This window comes from Aquila chrysaetos, chromosome 3, assembly GCF_900496995.4.
Source record: "Aquila chrysaetos chrysaetos chromosome 3, bAquChr1.4, whole genome shotgun sequence".
NCBI lineage: Eukaryota > Metazoa > Chordata > Aves > Accipitriformes > Accipitridae > Aquila > Aquila chrysaetos.
In genome coordinates, this window is record NC_044006.1 from 67,157,751 (window position 1) to 67,177,971 (window position 20,221).

Genomic DNA, 20,221 nt, shown 5'->3' on the forward strand with positions numbered 1-20,221 from the left:
TAAATTACAAATTACTTGATACACTTTGGAAGGCAAGTTAGATTAAAAATTAAGAATTCCCTTGGCTTCCACAATTTATTTTTTTCTCTCTCCACACAAAGCATGACATTTTCCACTTGAGAGAATTTAGTCATGTATTACTCTGTCATTGCACATTTTTCTGCAGTACTAGAAATTTAAATGCATAACTCCTTCCACATTTCCTTCATTTCTTGCACTCTCAATTTTGCTGAAATGCTCCAAACAGCTTACCGATGCACTGGAAATTTGTAAGGTATTTGAAAAGTAAGAATTCATCTAATCAGCAAGCCAGTAGCTAATCCTTTCCAGAAATTAATTTCAGTAATGACTGTATGAGCACTATTCAATCATAAACATGCTCTTAGAGCCATCCCTGTTTCTATAGTTTCTCGATGGTGCTGCAGCTGCCCTATTACGAAGGGGCGTGCTGCTTCATAAACATTTTGATATGGCCACTTCAGTCTGCTTGCTTGAAGTGTTCTTGAGCAGCGAGATTTGACTTCGCACTTTATTTACATTGTGTTTTGCCCACAAAAACATTGTTTTACAGACTAGAAGGAGCTCTTCTCTAAGGATATCCCAACACCTCCCCAGTTTCTGGGAGGATCCCTCCAGTTGCTGGTCTGGGACATTCAGACTGCCCAGCAGCTGGGACCAGCATCCCCAGGCCCCCCCAGACTCTGGCACTTTTAGGTATGAGCCTCTGAGGCCCACAGCCCCACGTCCGTTGCTGGTACTCAGAACTCTCTCACACGCAGACATGCCTGGCACCCCCTTCATGTAACTGACCCTCGACATTCGGATTATCCAGTAGCTGGCCCCTGGGACCCCTGGTCTCACACTGCATGTCCATTACTACTTTCTTGAGCAGTTTTCAAGAGAACTAGTTCCTTCCAAGACAACATTTGGGTACTGTTCTGGGTATTGTGTCCTCTGGAGATTTACTCCAGGAGCGGTAAGACCATGTCAAGTTATGTTTCTTTTGGCCCACATAGTTCCTTATCCCAGCTGGCTTTCTGCGCTCAGACATCCTCATTCATGTTTACGGCAAACTCCAGGCATGTAACACTTATTCTCCATTTCATGTTTTAAAAACACCACTCCAGTAGACTATAACTCATATCACTTTGAAATTAAAAATGACACAAAATTGTTCTTGTGCCTTGTACAAGACCAACTAATGGCACTCAGCAACATTCAGACCATGTGCTGTGCTGATCCTCCAGAGAGGTACTCGGAAAAATGGGTACGAGAATAGGCATCACCCAGGGAGCCACCCAAACATTCCTCTGTAACAAATGCTTCTGCAGATTACGTGGCATTTGTATTATGCCTAGATATGGCATTGGCTTAATAGCCATAGTTCTAAAGTGTTAGCTGAGAATTCCAGAACTAGCCTCAGATTTGGAGTATCCAGTTGGGGTTGATGGAGTTGGACATACTTAGCAAATTGCTGTATTTCAATTAGACAAAATCCTTGCCACCTAGTCCCACAAAATGAAAAGACCTGTTCATGTAGGATTCTTCCATCTGTAAGTACATGCATTCTGTAGAATCTCGTCCAAATTCAGCTAAAGTGTAAATGAAGATTGTCTGCCATTTCAACAATCTGCTATTGTAAAGCTGTTTTCATTATCAGTCCTTATGTATGTGTCGTGGTTTAACCCCAGCCAGTAACTACGCACCACACAGCTGCTCACTCACCCCCCCCACACCCAGTGGGATGGGGGAGAGAATCAGCGAAAAAAAAGGTAAAACTTGTGGGTTGAGATAAGAACAGTTTAATAGAACAGAAAGGGAGAAACTAATAATGATAATAATAGCAATAATAAAATGACAATACTAATAAAAGGACTGGAATATACAAAACAAGTGATGCACAACGCAATTGCTCACCACTTGCCGACCGATGCCCAGTTTGTCCCCAAGCAGCGATCCGCCCCCCTGGGCCAGCTCCCCCCAGTTTATCTACTGGCCATGACATCACATGGTATGGAATACCCCTTTGGCCAGTTGGGGTCAGCTGTCCTGGCTGTGTCCCCTTCCAACTTCTTCTGCCCTTCCAGCCTTCTTGCTGGCTGGGCATGAGAAGCTGAAAAATCCTTGCCTTAATCTAAACACTACTTAGCAACAACTAAAACATCAGTGTGTTATCAACATTATTCTCATACTGAACCCAAAACCATAGCACTATACCAGCTACTAGGAAGACAATTAACACTATACCAGTCAAAACCAGGACAGCTGGTCAGAAAATATTGTTTCTGAAGGCAGTTCTGCTTCAGTTTGGTTTCTTGAGTTTAAAAAGCTGCTCCATGTCAGTAGCAAAGTTGCAGAAAAATAGTCCCATTCTGGTCATCACAATGAAGAGACACAGGCCTGAACAGACCTGGCAGCTTCCCTAACCTCTTGTTCTATCGGTTGGATGCAAAAGCTCAGGGCCAAGGGACACTGGTAGGTGGCAGTTACAGAAACTACTGCTTCTTCTCTAGCAACTCCTCTGGACTTTATCAGAGAACATCAATCTCTGAACTGCCAGCTCAGTAGTATCACATTAATTAAATACAGAAAAGAAAGCTATAAACAGGCAATAGTGCTTACATATATCTGCACTATCTGAAATATCAAAAGCATGCTTTTATTTTGAAACGGTGCCACCTCATATCAGCACACAAAAGGCAGATAAGGGGAAGTTCCAAAATTGAATTATTAAGTATCAGACTCTCTTACTAAATTATCATTACAAAGGGCATGCACAGTGATAGATCAAAGAGCTTTGGAGAGCAACAATACTGCTACAGATGAGTAATGCCTTCTAATCTGTCTTGGTAACATGGCTGAGACGCTTGGGAGCACTCTCAGGAATGCAATATATGCATGTTAATAGCTGTAGTTATCGTGTAATCCTGGGAAAACTTTCAGGTTGTTAAAGGAAGTACAATAAAGACATACTGTGTTACGTCTTTCTCAGCTGCTCCTCTTTACGGTTGCTTGAGGAAGGAGACAGCTTTATCAAAATGGAGATGGGGGAGTATGTCCTTTTGTTACATGATTTGCCATCGTAGCATTACAGAGAACAGCGATGGCAAGCGGGGGATTCGCTCTGTGTCTGGCAGCTGCCCCTGCTGGAGTCTGGGAGAGAGGGGGCCTTGTAGAAGGAGACCCTCACCCTCAGCATCAGGATAAGCAGGGGCACATCGGTGCTGCTAGGGTCAGGTCAGAATCACACGGGCAGGGAAGGGCTCACGAAGAGCTGCCTTCTCCGGTGTCCCCTCCTCTGCGGGCATTCAACCAAGAATACAGGCTGGAAGAGTCCTCTAAAAGCCTTAAAGAGCCCCAGGTGGAGCTTCTGAAACGTCTTGTCTCACCCACCCTCCCCGAGGAGTTAACAGCCAAGCCCAAACGAAAGAGCAGAGAGCCTCAGCAGATCGCTTACTGACACTTACTACACCATACCTTCCCGATATTAAAAAAAAAATACTCGGGAACCATCTGAAGTCTGGTGATTATTATGGTCGGGAAAGAGTTGCTTTGCTAATCTTTCTGAATATGGACGCTCAGTCTTAGGGCTGGCAGAGTTTCGTCATGCTTTAAGGAATAGGTAATTCCTCTGCAAAAATAGTGCCTCGCGTCAGCCCTGCCGACACTCTGGCCCCAGCAGAGCGGCATCCGTTGGTTACGTTTTCACAAGGAGCCGCATCCAGCCTTCCTCGGCTGGGAGCAGGTGCTCGCCGTGCGCAGGGCAGCGCAGCGTGCCCCAGGTGCCTCTAAGACACCTCAAGGGCCTGGTAGGCTATTGCCTATCTCTTAGGTCCAAAAGAGGTTTTTTTATGTCCCACTAGCTCACTTCCTGCTATTGAATTATCACCCTGATTTTAAATTACTTTACATCCTAGGTTGCTGTCCCGTCCGTGACTCGCCGTAGCGCTGTGGAAAATGGAGTGTTGGCAGAGACCGCACTGAGACTGCTTGTGATCAGAGGCTCTTGACAGAGAGGCCCAAGGTTGTGGAATTCGTTGGCACTAACGATTAAACTGCACTCACAAAAGGCTAATCACTTCTGCAAGCCTTCCCCGAATAGTGACGGGAGGAATCAGCGTAGGAAAATTTTCCATGTGAGAGAGAGAGGAAAGGGAGAGAAAAAGAAAGGGAATAAAAAAGAAGAAAGAGTAACAGCGGTGTTGGGAACTAACACAGAGGAGGGCCATATTAATATTTTATTTAATTATGATTTTATTAGTCCTTGTTTAAGACTTAAAAGCCCTTAAGATCCAGAAGTGTAAATATCAGAAGGATTCAAGATTACTGAGTGGATATCCCTTAAAGTGCAAAGGCAGGATGTGCTTTGTACTCGCAATAGATATTACATAATATATAATATAGTTCTATATTATATATTTTATATATATACTATATATATACAATATAGTTCATATATAATATAGTTCTACTTTTTTCAAACTTCACATGTTTGGAAATAATTTCAAGTGTTCTTAGATTTTTGAACTTGACAACATCTGCAGGTGTAATTTTTGCTGGGACATATAATTGCAGGCGCATTTTATTATACTTAGATGCCTGTTTTATTTTGACTGGAAAAGTGAGCAGTGTGACATCTAAATGCCCCTGCAACCAGCTATGACATAAACTCTATCTACAGGTGTATTTTTGACATAAAATTGGAAATGAAGTTGATGTCCTTTCCAAAAGTAATGCCTTCATCCTCACAATTCTAGATTGAAGCTAGTAGGGTTTAGGTTTTATAATAATACTAAATCTTTGTCAGCACATAGTTAAAAGGTGTTAGCAATGACGTTTTAAAAATATCACCCTGATACTGCTAAACCCACTGAAATAGCCAGGTAGATAAAGCAGTATTTGAGGTGGCAGTTGGGAAGGCTCTGCTGCTGTGTGGAGTCAGCAGGTGGTGCTTTTGAGTCACCGCATGGTCACACTACCCAAAGCAACACCGTGCAATCCTCCTGCTAGTTTCAAAAATTGATGGCATTCTGCAGGGTCTTTTGGTCGTAGCGTAAGACACAGTAGTAATATTTTTGCCAAGTACTGTATTTTGAGCTAGTGATATTGTTACAATTTGCCCTAACCACTCACTCTGCATGGACCTAACTTCTGTAGGTGGCCCCAGCGTCTCATGGGCTTGTAACCTCTGTGCGTCAGGGTAGCAATTGCTGGTTATCCAAGTACTGGAACAGTCAATTGTGTTCCCTGGTGCAGATCCCACCAAAGGATCATCAGAGTGTCTGCCAGCATCACTGGGTTTTGGCCCTGCAAGTCACTCTACCATGTCAGGCCATCAGTGGTCTGAAGACCAAGCTTGGCTGCCGTAATCAAGAACATGAAAAGGTTGGTTGCAGCCTGGTGTTTAGCTAGCCAGCAATATTTCTGCAGTTCCCTATTCTTGCAGCCACAGATGTGAGAGAAAAGACAGAACATTTCTCCTGAGACAGAACAGAGGCTTCCTTGGATGATTGGAGTTTCCTCTCCTCTGAACACAAGGCCACCTAAAGAGTTCCACAATTTGAATTTTGTCTTTTCTTTACCTTCTGCTCACTGACCTCCCTCTCCCACAGCCCTTCAGCTGCCAGTATCTCCACCCATCACAAACCCTTTCTTCCACATCTTTCATTCCGGGCTATACAGCTCTGTGTATCAGTCACACCAGCATTGCCCTTGTCAATCACGTGAATGTGACTGGCATTCTTTCTGAAGGAAAACTAAAAATACCTGCTAATTATGTGGCTGTAGAATCACTCCTTGTTTTATGAATGAATGTATTTTTCAGTTTTTTTAACTTTTCATTGATTCTTGCGCAATGAGAATGTCCTCACAGGATTTTTTCTTAGCAATTAAATCAACAAAACTCCCTGAGACATAAATGTGAATTGGTACTGAGCATTTCAGGTTTTCCTTTGCTGTCGCTTTTCCTGTATTTGCATATGGCACACAAAGACACTGTACTGTGAAAAAATGGCATTTGTAGCACAGTGGGATGGAGGAAAGAAAAAATGCTTCCTTACCAGTCTCTGTCTGGGTTTTTATAAGGTCACCTTGTCACTGTGCTGTTAAAGCCTTTCAAAAGTACCTGAATGTCTTCACAGTTTCTTTAAATAATAGTGGGCTAAATCCAGGAGGGCCTTTGATAGCAAACTATGATGGTGACTGATTTAATGCATATGATTTACTATATAATCTCGTATTTGCTATGAATCATTGCTACTAAGGTAGTGTCAGAAACACAGGAGTTCTGGACCTAAAGGGACATGCATATCATTCCTGGGGGAATGTATTACCACAGTGTCATCTGTGAAGAATTACTAAAACTTCCCTTCCCTTTATCACATTGTTCCTGTACATATATATATACATACATACACGCGTACTTGTTTGTAATACATACATATGTGGGTGTATATATATGTATACACACTTTCATAAATATATAATATATAATATACAATATTGGTATATTCTATATTTATATAAAATATAGCATATATACTTATATACTGACAAAACAGTCCTTGTCTTTAGAATTTAATTCACACACTTTTGGGGAATTATCATTTGGCACATGGTATACTGGACTATTACTGGTAATAGAAATTTGTGTGGTATGAGATAGGAAGTTAAAGCTGCAAAGAAATATCAGAAAAAAACTGAGGTTGTGAACCATTGCTGTGTAATACTTAGGAACACTTATATAGCACTTTTCATTTTTACAACTTAAAAAAAACCTAATTAATTAATCTTTGCAACATTCCTGCATAGTAAGTGCTATTCTCAACTAATATGTCCTGGTTTCGGCTGGAATAAAGTTAATTTTCTTCTTAGTAGCTGGTATAGTGCTGTGTCTTGGATTTAGGATGAGAAGAATGTTGATAACACACTGATGTTCTAGTTGTTGCTAAGCAATGTTTATACTAAGTCAAGGACTTTTCAGCTTTTCATCCTGCCCAGCCAGCAGAGGCTGGGGGTGCACAAGAAACCGGGAGGGGACACAGCCAGGACAGCTGACCCAAACTGGCCAAAGGGGTATTCCATACCATGTGATGTCATGTCTAGTATATAAACTGGGAGGGAGTTGGCTGGGGGGGGAATGTGATTCGGGGACTGGCTGGGCATCAGTCAGCAGGTGGTGAACAATTGTATTGTGCATCACTTCTTTTGTATATTATTATTATTATTATTATTATTATTAACTTACTTTTCTGTCCTTTTAAACTGTCTTTATCTCAACCCACGAGTTTTACTTTTTTTTCCCCCCGATTCTCTCCCCCATCCCACTGCCGGGGGGGGAGTGTGCGAGCAGCTGCGTGGTGCTTAATTGCTGGCTGGAGTTAAACCACGACATAATAGCACATATCCAAACAGCCCAAAAGGCGATACAACAGAGGGCTCCATCATTTTAGATGGAGCTGTAAGGGTTGCACAGCAGTGCTGCTGTTTGCCTGTGATCTGACCCAGAGCATGCGCTCCCCTAGACTACAAAGTGCAAACAAAGGGGTAATTAGTGTTCAATTACTCCTGTTTACAATGTATTAACACTAACAATCGGGAAGGATCCTGTGCATGTGATGCAGACAAATGCTCCCGAAACATTCAATCACTGGCATTTTGTTGGAAATGAGACAACTGATGTGCAATTTACCGATACAGAGACAGCCTTCCTCTTACTCTGTAGGTGAGTGCCGTGCCACTGATCCCAGACCCGCTGCTTTGCAAGCAAGGCCACAAAGCCTGCGTTGCCATCTGCTCCCCGTTAATTTCCCGCAAGCTCTTACTCCCCACACCATTTCCAGCGTCTTTCCACGTGCCTTGTCCTCCACGCTCCAGGCACAGGGTCCTTCTCTCCCTCTCACCCCCCGGCTTCGGCTGTGCGAGAGGCAGAAGGTCCTGTGGCTCCTGAGCTCCGTGGGATGCTGGTGCTGTGCAGTCAGCCGGCGGGCCAAGCTCAACAGGTGGGTGTTGAGCTCGCCCTGTGTTATTAGCAGAGCCTCCCTCCTCCTTTCACACACTGCTTTTTGTTGCTTGTAGGGAATTAGCTTCTGCAGGAGCAGAGCCCTCTGGCAAATTCACTTTAAGCTCACCAACAGGCCTCATTCATTGGAGGGTCTGGAAGAGACAGACGGGCAGCGGAACGGTTGCAAAGACCTACTAGCTTTATGAAACTAGGCTAAAAAGTGTTTTTTAGGGATTCAGCTTCACTGCCTCTCTCTGCCTTAGCGTCCGCTTTGTTCTCCTCAGCAGTAAAAGGACAACCCTACTAGCTGCTAACATTGCACACTCAAGCCAGATATCACCCACCATGCCAGGGAAGGTGCAGTAGATGGATAATATCACAGTCAGAGTAACAGCATCTTCAAACACTCGAGGTGACAAGAAGGAACTTGGGGCCTCATCTACACTGTACTTTGCAAGCAGCCTCAAGCCCTCGTGTGAAGCCCTTGTCCTCTGACCCCACTCCATGTACTCTCAGGAACTGGGGCTACGGTTAGGGCAAAACCAGACAGGATACACAAAAGGTAAATGGTGTGCTTTAGGCTGTGCTAAAGCCACATGACCTGCATATGTTCAGGCTTTGGAGCACCGTGTTGGATCCAGCTGCTTTCTGGGCAAACGGAAAGGCCTGCAGTCACTTCCAGAAGGGCTCTGACAGCACCTGCAAGCCCAGCCTGATGGTCATTCACGCTGCCTCTGAGTCCTTCTGTCAATCTCAGGGTGACTTCTGGTACCTCAAAGACATGGCTTCTAGTACCGCAAACAGAAAGCCGTAAACTCAAAGGGGAGCACATGGAGCAGGGTTCAGCAGCTTCCTCCCCAGAAAGCCCAGGTACCCAGGTGCCCAGAGCAGGGATGGTCCTCCGAAGTACAGTGCTTTTTAAGAGCTCCCAAAGAGTCAGCCAGGCTGTAACGATGTAAGTTAACCTCTAGTGTGAGCAACAAGATGTGCCAGACAACTAAAAGTCTGTTGACATCTCCATTAACCATAAGAGTTTGCAGGCGACCCAGAAGCTAGTGGGATCATAATTAATAAGGTCAGCTCCCATGAGTGATGTGATGATCATGGAAACTAAGGCTCACCTGAACAGCAGGTGCTGTAAGAAAATTAAAGGCAAGGTCATATATGTATGAAACAAAAATGTAAGTCATACCAAGATTGGTACTTGGAAAAGAATTATTTAGAAAATAACTGTGAAGGCCTGATGAGTCACTAAGAGCACCCAGTGTGTTGCAGCAGCCAAAAAGCAAAATGTGAGGTATAAACAATGTCATTTCCACTGAAAGCAACAGTACAGATTGGAGTATTTGCTCCTCACTTCTCATTTCCATTTCTTAAAAGAATGTTGGCAAGTGTAAAAGGGTTCAGAAAAAGTCTGTAATAATTATTTGAGACCTGGATAATTTCTTCCAATGAGAAACCAAAGGAACCCAATCTCAACAAAGAGAAGATCCTATAAATACCTGTACAGAGACACCTGGCAGTAGAAAACTCTAAGCTAAGAGGGAAGAGGCTAAAAGCCTGAAGTGTCAAATTCAGACTAAAAGTAGAGCTCATTGAGGATATGTAATCAGAGATTTCTAGCTGGGGACATCTCTCCAGCTGTAATGAGTAATGAGTAACTTTTCATGAGATATAGTTTATCTCTGGAAGAAGCTGCAAGCCTGAGGAAGTACATACTTGATGAAACTGTATGGTCCATGCTACACAAGACATCAGAGCAGATCATTGCAATGTCTTGCTGGGTCATTTCCAGATTGTCTAACCTGCATATATACTAGTTCACATCCAGTCTTACTCTGAAGAGAAGTAAGTTGTCTCCTGGCCAGGGAAACTCAGACATAGACCAGAGAACACAAAAATCCCATCCTTTGAGTGTATGTCCAGCTCAAAATCGCTCTCATTGACCCCTCCTATCTACTATACGCCATCTGAAGCAAGCCTCATAGTGTTACATGCCTCTCTCTAATCTCATATACACTATGCCATTGTCTACATGCTTCACATTCAGAGTTACACTGCAAAAAGCCACATCTGGCTGGCTGGGAAGCCGCTGTGCCTGTGGTCAACATCTGCAAGGACCATGCTTGCACCCACAGCTTCTTTGGCAAGAAGATTTGCCAGCAGCAATATGAAGAAATAGCAGACATAAAGTACAGGCAGCTTTTTACAACTGAGCAGAGCTGGTTTGCATTAAAGATGTTGGAAGCTGTATACAGAAAGGGAAGGGTCAGAAACCAGTCCTTGGCTGCAGCCAGGAATGGCCAGCTTTTGTGCCAAACTGCATGTGGTACTTGGGAGACCATGTTGGTACCTCACGTGGTGAGCAATGGTTTGCAGTTAGGGCTGCATGCCAGAGCTTGACAAATGACAGACATCTTCCATTTCAGACTCTTCACTCACTATAGCAGCTGAAGAAAGAAAGACAGAGAGAGAGAGGGAGAGGAAGAGAGAGGACCAGGCAGGCCCTGTCTTCCTCCTCCCCATCATTCTTGGAAGCAGACTTCAAGAGATCAGCTAAGAGCACACGTCCAGCCCATGGGGCAGAAACCTAGCTTCAGCATACTCTTGATGAGGACATCCTTGTTACTGTAGGACAAAGGGGGAGTGAGCTGTGCTTAATGAGAGTATCCTGACATGTAGTCTGCAGCTCCTGGCAGCCAGAGAATGAGAATTGGCTGCATCTGGTGCCCCGAGGGTACCATCCAAAAGTACTTCACCTTGTCCTGAACTTGCCATCACACACAGAAGGGGAACTGCTGTCTGTTCACAGGGGTGGTCTCCTCCCTTGTTTGCTTGCAAAGCAGTGGTAATGATTTAACAGCCTGCTGCTTGTTGGTCTTGCTCATTTTTAACAACTTTTCTTCGTAGTAATCTGAATTGAATGGTTGTATCCTCCACCCTGCTCTTGTACCTCACAGCTACCACCAAATGAGGATAGACTTGCCATAATCCATAGGATGACTTCTACCCTCTGGGATATAGGACATAATGTCCTGTACAGGAAGTGTTAACCTTCCAGGAAGATGTTGGCTGGAAGGTGGTACTTCTCGCTCCAGCCACAGACTTGGCAGATATTTGGCAGCATCCTGGAAGGGACGGATCTGACTTTCCTTAATGTTCAGGATGACGGAGAGGTCAGTTATCCAAAGCACCTCATCACCCACCATGGATTGTTGTGTGCCATCCTGTATGATAGCGATCATGTTAACTAAGCTGATCTTTACCTCAGTGATGAGCAGCAGTAAGAGCTGGTGTGATGTGCAGCAGGTGCAGAGGAGAGGCTGAGGAGTTCCCTCAAGCCTTGATTTTTATGTTGATCATGTTGGCCATGATCATGATCATGACAAGGCAGATGTCAAGGGCACAGGGCAAACATCCTTGTGTTTTCAAAGTGCAATGTGCATAGACAGCTTTTTCACCACAGGGTACTCCTGCCACAGAGACTATAGCTGTACTATTACACTGAACATGCCCGGCACCCTTCTCAGCCATGGACTGGCCCATATCCTTGTGATTAAAAGCTCCTTAATCCCCAGAACATGGGCAGTCACATGGAGGTCACCTCTTTGGAAAGTGTCTTATCCCTTACCTGCTTCTGAACTACATCCAGGAATTGGTTGAGAGACAACTGCTTTGCATGTCTAAAACCATGCTTAGGGCCATCCATCATAAGTGATGTAGGTGCAGTCCCTGGGTACGTTCCCTGGCACTGTTCAACATACTAGTACAGATGTGCCCAACGTGTCACGAGCAGGCCCCAGGAGCTCAACACTACGACCACAGCCAGGTCCACACATGGTCCAGCACATGTCCTTGGCACTGCAGGATGCATGTCATGAGCCCTCTAACAATATGGGCACAGCCAAGGGATTCCTCCTGTTGGCCCAGGCTCTGTGTAAGTGCACAGGCGGAAGCCAGGACACTGGTTTTAACCCCCAAAACCCTAATGGCTTTGGATTTGTTACCTGGAAAACGTCCTTCTACACGTGAGCAGGAGTACTGTGCAAGGAAAGCACTGCTGATGGGCCATGCTGTCTAAGGGGTTTGGACATGAGGGTTCACTGTCTTTACCCACCTCCTCAGAGTCACCAGAGCCTAGACATGTAATTCTGTCTGCTTCAGTGTTTCTTCCTTTTCCCACCCAAGCTGGGAAGCGGGCAGGACAGGGGCTCTTCTTTGTGAGAGCCAGCACAGAAAATGCACTTGGGAAAACCAGGCGCTCTTGTTAACCCTGGACAAGTACATTTATGTGTCTGCACTCTTCCCTCCCCTGCAGTAAAGCTGCTGGGCAGGAGGTGTTTCCATGTCTGTCAGTACTGAGCTCAGCTTGGTTGGGCCCTCAGGTGCTGCACGGTGCAAGTAATCATAGCTTAGAAATGAGCTACCTGATGCTGGTGGTTGTATCAAGGGTTACATGCCTACTGGTGGTCTTTGTATATCTGGAGACATAAATAAAATAAAGCTACCTAAGGATAAAATTGCAGGGCATAAAACCCCCTCGAGTTTGTGATGGATCAGACTGTGTTTCCAAGGTCTGAAGGGATCCAATATGTCACATCGGCAGCAGCAGTCCCCAAGGCAGCCAGTCGCACAGTCCTGTCTATGAGGGATGATGGAGTCTGTTGTGTAACAATACCATGTAAGACGGGCTTTGAAGAGGTACTCTAGCAAATTGTATGCAATTTTATTTTCTTTTAAATAAAGGCACTTTAGAATTGCACAAATGCAGAGGAAACATCTGGTGTTAATTCTTTCTTTGTATCATCAAAATTGAAAAAAAAATTAAGCTTCACTAGCAAATAACTGAAATACAGCAAAGATTATTATATGTCAAATTACAACTAGCAGTAATCCTTCATCTCCACATTATGAATTTGTAAAAGCAACTGCAGCATGTTTTTAATTATTAACTACACATAATGGAGCAAGCAATACAATATATTGGAGTTTTTCTTTTTTTTTGCATATGGTAGATCTGAATTTAAATTCTGGATATGGCTACAAGTTAAAGCAAATTCTCAAATTTCAGTCTCACCTTTCACTATCCACACGACAAAAGCCCAATTAAAAGGAATTCCTCCGAACAATTACAGCCGTGCTGATGCTATCCATTTTTAAGTGCAGATCAACAGATCCATGGAAGGGATCTTGCACAATGCTTGCATATTAATGTCAGCAACACCACATCGCTCACCCAGAAAAAATAAAAGGAAATCTGATGACATCATTCATCTTCCCTGTCAAGTGACCTGCAATGCCTAAATAAATGGATATTTCATAACACATATTTGTAACTAGCAATCAGAAACAGCTGGAGTGACGAGTACAGTATTTTCCAGTCAACAGCACTGGAGTCTACTGGCTTTTTATTTTAAATTCTGTACGGGTTGAATACATCCCCCGCTCAAGTACCTCTAAGTGAGATGGACATTGGATGGGTATGACTATCAGTTAAGCTAAGGTGCTTTTTTATGACACTTGATTAGTCTAAAGGAATCGGGGAGCAAATGGAAATGATGCTCTCGCGATGCTCTCTGCTCCAAGGACCTCCTGCAGCGCAAGGGAGGACCTACCCCATCTTTGCTGCCAGCTTGTGTCACAGAGCTCAGGTGTGGTTCAAGAGCGTGCTGCAACTGCCTGAGCACGCACCGTGAACGAGGCACAGTCCCCCACCCCCTAAAGCCAGTCCCTTGCTCCACGCAGTGAAAGGCTGGGTTAACGTGCATCGGATGACGGCGGTGTATCTGGTCATTTCTATATTGGAAAAGAAAGAAATATTTATTTTCCTACTGTTTGTTTCTAGGTAAAATCCAGTTCAAGCGTTTTAGATCAGTGGTGCTCAGTGTCTTTTGACATGTTACAACAGTGAAAAGGTAGGGATTGACTCTGTCTCTACTGAAAAACAGAGAATTGAGCAAGAGTAACCCAGCCTGCCCTCTTTCTCCCGGCCTTCAACTGCTCCGATCTACCATCTAGAGGTGAAGGACTAGTATCTAATGATTACATCTCCTTTAAACAAAGAGCTGTATTCAGTCCAAACCTTTTTGTGAGCCCAGGTTTAGGAAGCTGGGCTGGGCACTTTAGCCTTAGCACTAAAAACCAGCAACCCACAGGACTGCCTCTGCACCAAATACGAGTCTGGCTCTTCTGTCAGGAACCCACCGCATGAAAATCCAACTCGGTGCAAGAACGGACAAAGACAAGCAGCCAAAGTGCCATAAGTAAAAGTTGTTACTTAACACTTTAGCTCTTATGATTTATTTACTACATTTTACACTGAAAAACAAGTTTCTGGGTTATAGGTGTGTGCAGATAGGATGAGATCATCTGTATGGACCATGACAACTTGAGTGGAGTTCTCTGTGAACATACAGCCTGTGCCAGATTCAACGGAAACAAAATAGTGACAAAACAACCTATGCTGATAACTAGAGGAATCTTTAGAAATAGCATCCTAGTGTCCTCACGGCAATCTCACAAATCCTAGAGGTTAACCACCACCATTCACTTTGCTTTTTGCACACTAGGAAATAGATTTTAGGAGGACATTGCCTTGAGTTGCCCTACCCCTTGGCCCTGACAAAACCAGCATGGTTAAAAGCTATATTCTCAAGATTTAGGTAAAACATAAATCAAGAGAAACTCATAGAGCACTACAAGTTAAGGTGAAATCCTGGTTCTACTAAGTTCAAGGGCTAGGTCCTCTTCTAGAAGGAGCTCTGTACATCCACATACATGATTAGGGGCTCCTGAGTGCTCTGGTAATAATAAATAAACAAATTCACTGATTTCAGCTGTTTTCAGCTCATTTCAGCAGAGGAAGGATTTTACCTGACCTTCTATATACATGCACACATTCACAAATATATCGACATGTATTGTATATTGGCACTGAGACATCAATACAACTTTTCTAGGAGTCTCCTTGAACAAAAAATACTTTCAGTAATACAGCTAGTCCCTATCTGTAGACCCCAATTCTGTGGCAAAAAAAGAATTAAAGATCTATTTTAAAGTCTGACATTAGAGATGGAAGAGGTATACGGAACAGCGACTCCATCGCCCTTGGGCACACAGGGGAAATTCTCATTGCACGGTATTAGAGCTTTGTTGGCTGCAGCTGTAAGTGGTGCATAGAAAAGGTCTCCCATGCATGCCCAATGTTCCTCCACAGTCCTACAGATCTCACTGTACGAACACCTTCCTGGACTTTCCTCTGCTTTGTCCGACCTCCTACATACCTTATAGTAGAAACCTTGCCATTCAATTTTGCCAATACACTCCTATGAGTACTGCATCAGCCAAGGGACTAATAGATGGCTCATGGGGGTTTCTGGCCATGGGTCTGTCTCCTTCAGAGAACAGATGTCCAGCTAGCTCCAGGTGCTCCCCTTTTCTTTGTGGAGACCAGGACTTGATTTAGGAAAGAAATGGAGTTTGCTGGCTGGGCATAGCATAGCTGTGATTTATCTCTGCTATTTCTGAGGAAGGTGTCTGAGAACACTAAATTTGGTATTAAATTTCCAGAGAACTGACACATCTCAAGGGCACAAGTGTGAATCCCTCCAGTCATTTTCACTGTAGTTTATCATGAAAGAGTTTTCCTTAATGAATTTTTGCTTGTGAACTTGTTACGCTCTGATACAGCTAGTGAATTATTATCCCTCTTAATGGTAATTCCTGAGGGCTAAGTTTTGAGATACTAGGATTATGCCCAGGATCAATTTTTTAAAAGGTGCTATGGTATTACAGTGTACTACCATTTCTTTACTCCAGTTTTCTTGTATATACTCTATTTCATATGATTTCTGAAGCATTAAGATGTGTTGTACAATTTTAAACTTGCCTAAAGATGCACTCTAGTGCATAGGCAAGTCATCGGGTTTTTTTATACAGGAAATGTATTTGTTACCTAAACAGGTAAAATCTTACCCCATGCTTTAGAAATTAGCTAGATGGGAAAGAGAAGCCCCTCTATACTCAGACTGAGTTCCTCCGAAGACCTTTTTCAGTATGGTATTAGCGTGCTAAAAAGAGCATCACAGTAGGACCTAAGCGCATGTACGATCTAAGACCTGGCAGTATGGAATTCTCTCCCATCTGTGTGTGCTGAAATCCACCCAGCACATTGTTAGCTGAAACCAGAAACATGTGCTATTCCTTTCAGTATGAGGAATGTCTTTTGTATCCCCCTGACCACCCTTCCTCACATGCTCAGAGACCAAGTGCAGAGACCAATACCACCAGGTATGAAGGACTCGGAGAACAAAGGGCAGGATTGGGCCATAACGCATACAGGACCTCCAGGTACAGCGTTAAACTTAGTAAAAACAGCACGTCTAGAGTGGCTCCTTATAGTTCTTTTTCTTTGTTTTTAAAAGAAAACTGCCAGACAAAGCAATAAAGATCACCTCCTGTCTTTTACAACTTAATGTGATGGCAGTGGCTCGGCGGTACTGACGTTCAGCTGGTGGTACAACGGGCTGCCTGGAATTCATCCCTCCAGAGTAGGAAGGTACCAGTGCTCCCCAGCTTCATCCAGCCTCCCCCCTCGGAGGGACTAGTAGGGTCTGCAGCTCCCATTGGCAGGGCAGAAGTTAATGGAGGAATTTGCTTCCTTTAAAACAGAGTGCTGTCAAAATTCAAAACTTAATAGAAGACCCTAATGCTAGGAGAAGAAAAAAAGCATCATTGTGCCACTCCCATGCTTACTCGGAAGAACCATCTGCTGGTGAGGGCAAAGGGGAAGGGAGGCAAGGCTGGAGGGATAGCCCCCCAGGTCTGATTTTGCAAGAATAATCAGGAGTGCTGGGAACACACTGGACACACTGGCCCAAGATGGGCAGAAATGTTTAATCCAGTTTTGTTCCTTTTGAATTTTCTGAAGCTGAGAAGCCCTAAGTCTTGCTCCTTTAAAAGTTGAGAGAGCTGATATTCAGATGCAGTGTTGCAAGGGACAGTATTTATTTGGGATTTGCAGGGCTTGTGGGCTTGTCTGGAAGTGCAGCTGAAGGGCTGGAATATGGAGGCTCCAGCTTCTTCAGGTCCAGAAAAGCTGGCAATGCCCGGGAAAGGTACAATCTGTGATGCTAAACCTTCCCAAGGTGGGCTGCTGGTCTCCCGGGGACCATCAATTGCACTAATGTCCCAACACTACCGCACCGCTGGCCTGTCAATCAGCGTAAAAGCAAATCTTTGCAGCGCACCGACATCCCAGACCTGAGCTGTGCATGATACCAGAGGGGTGCAAATTAACCGACAATAATTTTCTCAGCCAAAAATAATTACCTTTCATTGCACCTTTGCTCGGAAGGAGGGCAGGAGCCGGGGGCGGTGGGGGCCAGGTGGGGGCACGCGGAGGTGCCCTGCCGCGGGTGGGCTGCAGCTCGCTCGGCGTGAGGTGGGCACTGCGCCCCGGCACCGCTGCCCCACCAGAGCCGGGGGCTAGGCAGGGTAGTCTGTGCCTTAAAACGGCACTGCTAGCAAACTGCCTCCACGTACCCCTTTGTCCTTTTTCTACATTACACGCTGCTTCGTTCGATGCTGCTGTTAGTAGAAACACTGCACTACAGTGTCACTTCTCCTATCAGTGAAAAGCCCATCCAGCCTGCCAGCTGGAAGCAATTTTTGCAGGAAATACGGATTGGTTCCTCTCCTGATAGAAAACATTCAAAGAAAGGAGGATATGCAGGGTGTGGGGCTTATCAGCAAAGGCTGCTGTGCTTCACAGTGCCAGCCACTACTGCTGAGCTCAGAGGGGAAGAGAATATAAAGAAGACCTTCAGAGAGGTGAGGTCCTTGGTAAAAACAGAGCTTTTTCTCTTTAACCCAGAATGAATCAGCTGGGAGGTGCTTCTCACCAAGAAGAGAGACAACCAGGTTCTCCTGCCAGCAGTAAGACCTCTCCTGTCTCTCCAAGGAAACTGGGTTCACCAGGATGAGAGCTCACTATGAAGGGAAAGGACTTCCCTACGGAAGAGCTTGGGTTGTGGGCTTCTACTTTCCCACACGGGAAGTGAGAGGGGGGACTCCATGTTTCCCTGAGGTGGTGGAAACCAGACATTAGCACAATCAGAGGTCCTTTTCTTTTAAATTAAAGACTGTTTTAACATTAGAGGGAGTGAGAGGCTTGGCCGGCATTGCTGCAAGAAGGGTAAGATCTCTGCACAGACTGAGTAGTCAAGGTTGGTTTGATCTTGCTGGGTACCCAGACTTTTTGTTAACTGCCTTGTTGATCTTTTTTGATGAAAGAGGGTGTTTCCCCTGACACTGCCCTACAACCTCTCCTCTCTACTTCTGTTTGCTCCGTATCCTCCCACTGTGACCCCGGCATGAAGGATGCACTGAGAGCTTGCCCAGCCAGATCAAACTAACAAGGAGTAGCTGTTACCGTTTTACTCAGAAAGTTGCCATGCTAACTTCACAGGTTAAATGGTGCAATGCATGCTTACGAGTTATCACTGTCGGCAGCCTGTTCCTCACCCACTGCGGACAAACTGTTATACGCCATGGATCCTGGCACTATAGCTAAATATCTTCACTCTAAGTCCCATTGAATGAAGTCAATAGAGTATTTAATGGTTCCAGTTTAGTATGAATTTCAACTTACTTTGCCTTGGCTTCTAATTTTCTTGTGGGATGATACTAAGAGTAGATACTGAAGCTATACTTTACTAGATTAGCATGGTGGCTAAGCTCAGCTGTGGTACAAGTGTGTACAGCTCCAGTGACTCATGCTGATAATTACAGCGCACGTCACATCAGCAACTGCATCTCTGTGTGCCTCCGAGGAATGTCACCTTGCGTGTGCCTCAGTAGTGGGCTTCACCCTGCTCCACTGTAGAAACGATGATCAAGGAGGGAGCTGTTAAAGCTCACGAGGTTGGTCAGCAGGGAAGACTGAGAAAGCAAGGCCATGAGCTTTCCTCTGCCAGGCAATATGAAGTGAGACTTCTGCCCATCAATGATTTGAGCAGCTGGATTCCCACGGTGGCTCTGACTGTTGGAGCCTGCAAAATATTGCAGATGGGCAAGTCTGTCTTAGTTTACGCTCTCATTTCTTTCACTCATTGCCTAGGCACAACTGTGACAGAGAAGGAAATGATCTTCAGCATGAACCAAAAGCTAGGAGTGAGGAGTAATTACCCCTTGGCAGACAGGGACACCCTTCTCCAAAGCTGATCTCCCTCCACTGACACTGTTAATTCACTGCCTCGATTCCTCTCAGCTGTCCTCACTCTGTGGCACTCAGGGTTATGGCTGGAACTTCCCCATGCTGAAATGTTCCCACAGTTTGAGGAGTTTTATATTTAAAACTTGTTCCTTCTGTCTCAGTTTGGCACCCAGCAATGATAAATTCAGAGATGTTTCTGGGAAGGCAGCCAGTGCTGTTGAAGCCCAAGAAAAATCAATCTTTAACAAAGAAATAAATTAAGTTCTGTCACTATCTATCAATATTTGCCTCTGACTCCACATAACAATTATATGAAAATGGGCCATTTGCTTTAAATATGGAGAAAAAGGGAACCACACACAGATATGTTTTGGAAGAAAAGAGATCTTCTGCAGCACAGAACTATTCCCAACATACTGTATGATCTCCTCGTAATGGGCACTGCAGGAAAAAACACAAAGTCAGTCCTAAAGAAATATAGTACTGTCACCTTCAAAGTCTTCACACTTATAGAAATAATCCTCTCAATTTTTCAGTGCTGCATTTTATAAAAATTTTATATTGACTTTATAGCCTAGATAAAGTGAAGATACAACACATGCCACTTAACTAGGACAGCAACACCAGTGGGGCATCTCTCAGTGAGTTGGCACAGCTGCACACTAGTGAATAGCACGGATTCATGCTCCATGATAACAGACTCAGCCAGGTGTCCATGAGCAACTGCTAAATGTAAAGATACTACCTCTGGCTCAGGAAGTCCCTGAGCCACAGATTGCTGGAGGCTGGGCCAGAGTATCTTCAATTCAGGGAGGTAAAACTACACATTGTCTTCTTCTCACAAGCTTTTCTGGAGATTCGCTGTAAGACAGTAAAAAAGGCAGAGTACAAGGCTAGACAGAGCTTTAGTCCGACCCAGGTGCCCACGCTCATGTTCCTCATAGAGATACGGCACCTGAAGAGGTGTTCACTCCTGTACCAGCCCCTTGAGCTGTGGGGAAGAT